Source organism: Sinocyclocheilus anshuiensis, unplaced genomic scaffold, assembly GCF_001515605.1.
Source record: "Sinocyclocheilus anshuiensis isolate Anshui unplaced genomic scaffold, SAMN03320099.WGS_v1.1 scaffold207, whole genome shotgun sequence".
NCBI lineage: Eukaryota > Metazoa > Chordata > Actinopteri > Cypriniformes > Cyprinidae > Sinocyclocheilus > Sinocyclocheilus anshuiensis.
The window spans coordinates 5,729,425-5,738,088 of record NW_015551045.1 but is presented as its reverse complement, the minus strand read 5'-3'; the positions used below and the strand labels follow the sequence as shown (position 1 = coordinate 5,738,088).

The following is an 8,664-nucleotide window of genomic DNA, read 5'->3' as shown; positions in this document are numbered from 1 at the left end:
TTCTTTCTTTCCGTGAACATTTGGGCGGCGTTATGCAAATCTTCCCACATAGTGATGTAGACATGTGGGGGCGTGTTAGAACGAGCCGTTTTAGGTAGGCGTGGCTGACTCTTAACTTTTATAAAGAATATCTCTTTGGATTTGAGACTTCAGTCTTTGCAACTTTACAGATCTTCTTTATACACCAAGAGCTTGTAACACTCCAAAGAGAAAGGAAAACTTGAAATCGCATCATATGACCCCTTTAAATGGCTGATATCTGAAACTACAGCGAATCTGAAGTAAATCCATTTTGATTTCAGCAGGGATTCAACATCACACAATATCCTTCTGCTTTTTCTCTCTATCACTTTTACTCGGGTTAATCAGGTATTGCTTAAGTATTGCACTGCAAATCTGAAAACCAACACAAACACCTGAACATCTATTATCTTGCAGCATGTATATATAGAGATAAATGCAGTTTGAAGTAAAAGTGGAGTATTTCTGTTTATTTTAGCGTAAGATTTTAAATTGTAACATATTTAAGATGAGCATTTGACTTAATTCTTTTATTAATCATAAACATATGTTTAGGGTGGCCATATGTGCCATTTATACGGGACACACACGTCCTGGCCAGGATTTTTATATTGCCTAAAACATCCAAAGTAGTTTGCCCAATAACATGCAGGTATTGTACATAATCGACCAATCGTGGTGCGTCGCGCGTGAGAAGGTGAGAACAATCAAAGCGATGCAAACATGCGCACGTGTTCGTTTGTTCGATCATTGTATGACACCAAAGCATAAGGAGTCGTCTGCTCTGCTCTCTATAGCTCTCGAGAAATAATGTCATACAACGATCGATCTGCACACTGCAAACAGCCAAAACCTGGATATTTTAGGCAATATAGAAATCCTGGCAAGGGTGCGTCCCGTAAAGATGACCCGGATGGTCACCCTACATAGATTAGTGTTTTAAAGAGCCTCATCCAATCCTAAGAGATTTTAAGGTGTTTTACAGGTCCTAATCGTCCCTCATCTCTTGGGACCCCCAGTGGGAAGAGGGGGATGAGGGTGAGCACTCAGGAACAGCCGTGTCTGAATCAGCATTCCTCCTGTTCGAGACGAGTGGACTCTGCCCCGCTGAACCTCACGCTCGCTTGATCTGCTCTTCACAGGAATCACACGTCTCACCCTCTTCTTCATCCTGATTGCACTCCTCCTGCTGCTTTTCTCTCTCATGCCTCAGTGACCCCGAGGCCCCAGAGGGCCAAAGTCAATCAAGGTATCACGTCAAACTAAAACTCACGGCTAATTAAAGCTTTTTAGGTGCTGTCTTTGCTTTTGCCGTTCAGATATTTAGAGTTACTTTCCCACAGATTATCAGTTATTCAATAATAACAACAGCATATTAGGATATGTTAATGAACATTTAAAAAAAAAGATTTGAAAAGTCTTGGCATTTAAGTGTTGATAAATTGCACTCAAGCTAAATTATATAAACTGGGTAACTTATTACATGCACTGTAAATAGGTTGCTGTAAATTTTACAGTAACTTACTGTACATATTACAGTAAAATACTGTTCAAATGACAAAAATCGGTTACAGTGTGCAATCTGTAAAAATGAAGTATGTGTAATTAGATTACACATGTTCTAAAATGCTCATAATCCGATTACAGTCACTTTTTTACTGATTACATGTTATCTGGATATTTTAGGCAATATAGAAATCCTGGCAAGGGTGCGTCCCGTAAAGATGACCCGGATGGTCACCCTACATAGATTAGTGTTTTAAAGAGCCTCATCCAATCCTAAGAGATTTTAAGGTGTTTTACAGGTCCTAATCGTCCCTCATCTCTTGGGACCCCCAGTGGGAAGAGGGGGATGAGGGTGAGCACTCAGGAACAGCCGTGTCTGAATCAGCATTCCTCCTGTTCGAGACGAGTGGACTCTGCCCCGCTGAACCTCACGCTCGCTTGATCTGCTCTTCACAGGAATCACACGTCTCACCCTCTTCTTCATCCTGATTGCACTCCTCCTGCTGCTTTTCTCTCTCATGCCTCAGTGACCCCGAGGCCCCAGAGGGCCAAAGTCAATCAAGGTATCACGTCAAACTAAAACTCACGGCTAATTAAAGCTTTTTAGGTGCTGTCTTTGCTTTTGCCGTTCAGATATTTAGAGTTACTTTCCCACAGATTATCAGTTATTCAATAATAACAACAGCATATTAGGATATGTTAATGAACATTTAAAAAAAAAGATTTGAAAAGTCTTGGCATTTAAGTGTTGATAAATTGCACTCAAGCTAAATTATATAAACTGGGTAACTTATTACATGCACTGTAAATAGGTTGCTGTAAATTTTACAGTAACTTACTGTACATATTACAGTAAAATACTGTTCAAATGACAAAAATCGGTTACAGTGTGCAATCTGTAAAAATGAAGTATGTGTAATTAGATTACACATGTTCTAAAATGCTCATAATCCGATTACAGTCACTTTTTTACTGATTACATGTTATTCACATAGTAAGTTATTTATAATTCTCTTTCTGCTTTCTCTTTTAATATTTAATATTTACTTTAATGTTTGAACCAGATGCAAATTTTAAAACTTATATATATACATATATACATATATATATATACATATATACATATATATATAATTTCAGTGATACTTTTGTTTGGTCTCATTCATTACATTTTCCACTAATATTTGACAACCAGAAAGTGTGCAGATACTCTGTGTCTATAAAGAGATGTAGTGGTAACCTTATGATTAACCTAATGGCTGCTAATACACGTTAATGATTCAATCCCAAGAACGAATGACCTAGAAATGGAAGTTACAGTAAGACCAGTTCTTCTCAATTATATGGGTATCATGTACATAAGTTGCCTCAGGGGACAGTAATTACTTACTGTAAGCTGGCTTTGGAAGAAAATGGTGAGTAATCATGATTCACATTTTCACAGAGGGTTTAACCAAGAGATTCGTGCTGCTCGCAAATGCAGAAACCCAATCACAGCCTTAGACCTCACACACTGAGAAACCCCAACAAACCTGTCATCTTATTAATACATTTCAGAGTATGAGATGTCAATATAGTTCTAATTACATTTAAGAAAACTGTACTCCTTAAACAAAAAATTTTGAAAATTTGCTACAATGGGGTAAGTGAGGAAAAATGTCTGAAATGTTTTATATCCAAACCGCATGTAAAATTACAGCATGTTCCTAAATTAATGTCTGCATTAGTCTAATATACTGTCATAATACTCTGTATATAATAGTGTAATATACTGTCAGTCTTAGTATAATAAAAATGCAAACGAAAATGAAAGCTACTCACAATAAATATTTTTTTAGTAACAGTACTAATACATTCTGTACACACATGCATACCAAGTGTGAATAATTCAGAATGATCTCCTTAAATGACACTTGAGTCTACAAGTAAGAATGCTTTGTTTATTTGTCTATTTGCTTTAAATCACTCAAAGTGAAATTAGTTTCAAAGGAATAGTTCACCCAAAAACATAAATTTGCTTAAAATGAACTCACCCTCAGGCCATCCAAGATGTAAACGAGTTTGTTTCTTCATTGTTACAGATCTGAAGAAATTTTGCATCACATTTTAGCGTGAGAGGACAACAGGGGATGGACCTTTTTCCCTGGACGAAATTTTATTATGAATTATGGACCCATATTTTGGTCAGAAGCGACAATTTAATGTTAAAAATGACTTAACGATGGACTTTTTACAAATACGCAGCTTTTCACTTCACAAGATGTTAGAGTCATGATTATTCTGAGGCTTTTATAAGCTGTTTGATCTCTCATTCTGACGGCACCCATTCACTGCAGAGGATCCATTGGTATCTCTCAAAGCAAGTAAATTTCTCCAAATGTGTTTTCTATGAAGAAATAAACTCCTCTACATCTTGGATGGCCTGAAGGACAGTGAATTTTCATTTTTGGGTGAACTATTTCTTTAAAAGTGGAACTCGAGACTTTACAGGAATTCCTTTGATATTTTGACATATACTTTAATGCATACATTTTTTATAAAATTTAAAAGATAGGTTCAACCCCAGACAGTCATTGCACATCTGTATTGTCACTTTCGCTGTGGTGATTTGCTGAGTGCAAGGGAGGAATCTTTGCTGTCTGATTCTTTCATCTCCTCAAAGTTCCTCACTACATCCTCGATGAAATTCACCAGTCTTCAGATCCTCACTGCTGTCTAACACGGCCTCTTCCAGCTGTCCCTTCAGCCTGGTCAGGGTCTCGTTGAGCACCATCAAACCATCTTCAGGCACCGCATGATCCCCAGCCTCCTCTGCAGCACCATCAACCCCAGCAGCCAAAGTCACACCCTTATCGCTACAGTAGTGAACCAGGAAGCCCTGTAGCACTGGCCTGGATTGGTCGCTCAGTGATGACCTCAGCGCTGGAAGGTCATCAGGCTGGCATAGGGACAGAAGGTGCAGGAGAGCACAGCAGAGCTGTGAGCGTAAGCTAGCACAGTAACGATATTCAAGGAAGTCCTCCGTTTCTTCGCTGTGTTCAAGGGCCTGAGCCAAAGCTCGCCACACTTCGGCGAACTGGTGAACGTCACAGTACCGATCATGTGTCGATGGAACAGAAAGTGCAGCAGCGGATTTGATGCGTACTTTGAAGTTCTTGCAGGAAGTGACGATGTAGGACAGGGCAGAGTAAGCTTCTTTAGACCAGACAGCACAACCTGCAAGTCAAGTCGTGTGCGTTAAACTGCGTTCACGCCATGAATTACCGTAATTATGAGATCCCAACTTGTAAAAAGCATTCACGTCCTTGTAGAACTCGTAAGTACAACTCAAACTGCATTTTCTGAAAGCTTTACTTACTTGGCCAAATTAACCCACCTCTAAATCTCTATGATATTCTGAACACTAGATGGCATCAAACAAGAGCTAAAGTAAACTTTAGTTCTGACTCAAATGCTAAGTGCATACATACAGCCAAACACAGTTTTTGATAGCGTGCATCAACACAGGCGTTTAATATGCGCACTAGAAACTTTGCCCAGTGTCTGCACTATTTCTCTCAAGAAATTATGAATGGTTTTTTTTTTTTGGACAGTTTTTTGTTGCATTTAGTAGTAGTATACTTTATTGTCCTCAAGAGGAAAATTGTTATGGACTACATGTCCATTTATTTCTTAACCCCCTCATTAAAGTGTTCAACACAGGTGTCTATTGCAGTTACATCTCCAGTAGTTTGTTTTTGTTGTTGTTCTGTCTCTTACAATTATTTTTTTGACTGTGAAACAACAGCCCAGGTCAGCTTTGTGGACCAAATAATTTTTGCAAAAAAATTCAACGTGCATGTGTGAGCTGAGTGAACAGAGTTATGGTGTAAGAAAACTGGGCTGAATGCGAACAATACGCACATAATAGGCTGTGAACTAAATTTACGTCACGTGTACTATACGTATACCTTATTGCACGTATAAAAATCCGACAATTTAAAGTTACAAATGACTTAACGATGGACTTATTATAAATACGCAGCTTTTCACTTCACAAGATGATAATTTATGGACTAGAGTCATGATTATTGTGACGTTTTTATAAGCAGTTTGAACTCTCCTTCTGACGGCACCCATTCACTGCAGAGGTCCATTGGTATCTCTCCAAGCAAGTCAATTTCTCCAAATGTGTTTTCTATGAAGAAATAAATTCCTCTACATCTTCTTGTTGTTCTGTCTCTTACAATTCTTTTTTTTGACTGTGAAACAACAGCCCAGGTCAGTGTTGCCACCTTGTGGACCAAATAATTTTTTGCAAAAAAATTCAATGCGCATGTGTGAGCTGAGTGAACAGAGTTATGGGGTTAGAAAACTGGGCTGAATGCGAACAATACGCACATAATAGGCTGTGAACAAAATTTACGTCACGTGTACTATACGTATACTTTATTGCACGCATAAAAATCCAAGTATACTTTGCCATGATAAAGAAATGTTTTCCCAATCTAATTTTCATTTTTTATACCACTTTAAACTTTTATTATATATTTTAAAATGTTCTGTGGTGTAACCATCAAGTAAAAAGTAATACAATTTTCCTTACACTCTGAATACACACACAAAAAAAACATATAAAAGTGTAAATATTTTTAAAGATGAAAACTATTTTGTAATAAATATAATAAATAATATCATTATGTTTTTAAACTTTGACTTTGTTTAGGGGACAAATATTTTTCAAATATTAATAAGCAGTGAAGCAGTTGTGTTAAATTATTATTTCAAAAAATCTATAACAAAACAAAACTTTTTCTTTTCTTTTCTTTTCTTTTTTTGTTCATTATGATATCAGGACATCACCCAGATTTTTTATTTAATTTTGAATTCAATAAATATAATAAATATAATGTTCACTCACCCAGAGGCAGGTTGTGATTTCTGAAGGCATTGCCCAGTGCATAGCAGGAGTTCCAGCACACTTTCATGGTTGCATCTCCTCTAACAGTGCCCTCATGGCCTCCTGCAGAGGCTGCTCAAACACAGGCTTTCCCAGGTGCACCGGCTGCAGGAAGTGAAGCAGATTCCCAAGTGCACGGACAGCATTGCTCTTTACCTGCAACATCAAGCTTGGAGTTCAGTAACACTTGATACATTGTGAAAAGGCGGCTTTTGTTTCTGCCCTTAACGAGGATGCACCATTATTCAAATTCTGACAGATAAGCTGAACTATTTGAATGTTATGGCCAATAACACCATATATGAACAGATGAACAAGGAACTGAAATGTGTTAATGATAATTAGTAAAGGTCAATTTTCAATTGATGAATTTACCAAATTTTCAACTGTTCTTTATGCATGAACAAACAGATTTACACAGCTAAGTGTTATTACAGAGAACACTCTTCAAGAAATGCTTATAAAAGGTTACATTAGGTTTTTACGACATCTTGAATTGACAGAAATGTCCAGTTAAATATCAATAACATTGAATAATTAATATCCATTATCAACTGATAACAAGAATTACAATAAAACACTTTGAAACTATTAGCTAAAAGCTGTTTAAACTAAATACACTACTGTTGAAAAGTTTAGGTTTAGTAATATTTAGAAAGGAATTAATAAGAAGGATGCATTAAATTGACATTTCATCAAAGAATCGTGAAAAAAAAAAAGTATCAAGTTTCCAAACTGTGATGATAAAAATAAGAAATGCAATGTGTGTGTGTGTGTGTGTGTGTGTGTGCAAGCAACATCCAGGAAACTAAGACATTAAGTATAATTTCATTGATAACATTAAATAAAGTTGTTTAGTTGTAACATTTTGGCTTTGATGGGTGATGGGTTTTGGGATCTTATCTGCCCTAATAAAAAAATGTTTTAAACAAAACTCACTCTCTAACAGTAGTACATATCAGGAATTCCTTGCCCGAAATCTTAAATAAATGTAAAATTTAGCATAGTGAATAAACTTTCTACAAGTTTCAAGGTGGAACACATTTTATTTAACAACTGTAGAAATCTTTTGAGGATGCTGTGAACACATCATGTAAAAGGCTTCTGGCATCAGTAACAAAAAAGAAATGCCCACCCTGTCCTTATCTCCTGAAGCTTTAGTGGCAGATCTCAGCATGTTCAGCAGCAGCATATCGGAGAACTCCTCCTGAAACTCCAGCCCCACTGACTGCCTGAAGACAACAGATGAGAAAGGAAAACCATCAGTATACTAGATTAACATAACACTAACACACACACACACACACACACAGATGTGGTCATTTGTCTTTCTTACATGTTGACAATGAGTGTGTCTGTGAGGTTGCCAAGTGACCAGGCTGCCTTTGCACGAACGTTGGGTGAGCGGTCATCCAGAGCAGTGAGGATGGCATTAGCCAGGTCTGCCACAAACATCACATCCTGTGGTCGTCAAAAAAAAAAATACAAAAATTGCAAAGTTAGTAAAGTTAAATCAGTGCAGAGTACTGTGCAGAGAGAATTTTCACCCAAAAATTAAAATTCTGTCATTAATTACTCACCCTCGTGTTAATTGAAACCCGTGTTGTGTTCATCTTCGGAAACACAATTTAAGATATTTTTTATGAAATCTTAGGGCTCTCTGACCCTCCCATAGACAGCAAGGTAACTACCACGTTCAAGGTCCAAGAAAGTACCAAGATGACCGACAAAGTAGTCCGTGTGACATCAGTGGTTCAACTGTAAAGTTACGAAGCTACGAGAATACTTTTTTGCGCAAAGAAAACAAAAATAACAACTTTATTCCACATTTTCGTCTCTACTGCATCACGCAACAAAGTATTCTCGTAGCTTCGTAACTTTACAGTTGAACCACTGATGTCACACGGACTACTTTGTCGGTCATCTTGGTACTTTTCTGGACCTTGAACGTGGTAGTTACCTTGCTGTCTATGGGAGGGTCACAGAGCCCTCAGATTTCATCAAAAATATCTTAAATTGTGTTCCGAAGATGAACGAAGGTCTTACGGGTTTGGAACATCACGAGGGTGAGTAATTCATGACAGAATTTTCATTTTTGGGTGAACTAACCCTTTAATATTTAGAATATTCTATGAAATTAAAAGTGAAGCTCCTTCATTATTTGAGAAGGCTGATCCCGTACCTCTCTCAGGCAGGGA

General features: G+C 37.4%; 1 pseudogene; it reads right to left on the bottom strand.

The window, feature by feature from the left end:
• Window positions 1–3,952: 3,952 nt before the first annotated feature.
• Window positions 3,953–8,664, bottom strand: part of LOC107661751 (HEAT repeat-containing protein 6-like) — a 17,338-nt pseudogene continuing 12,626 nt past the window's right edge.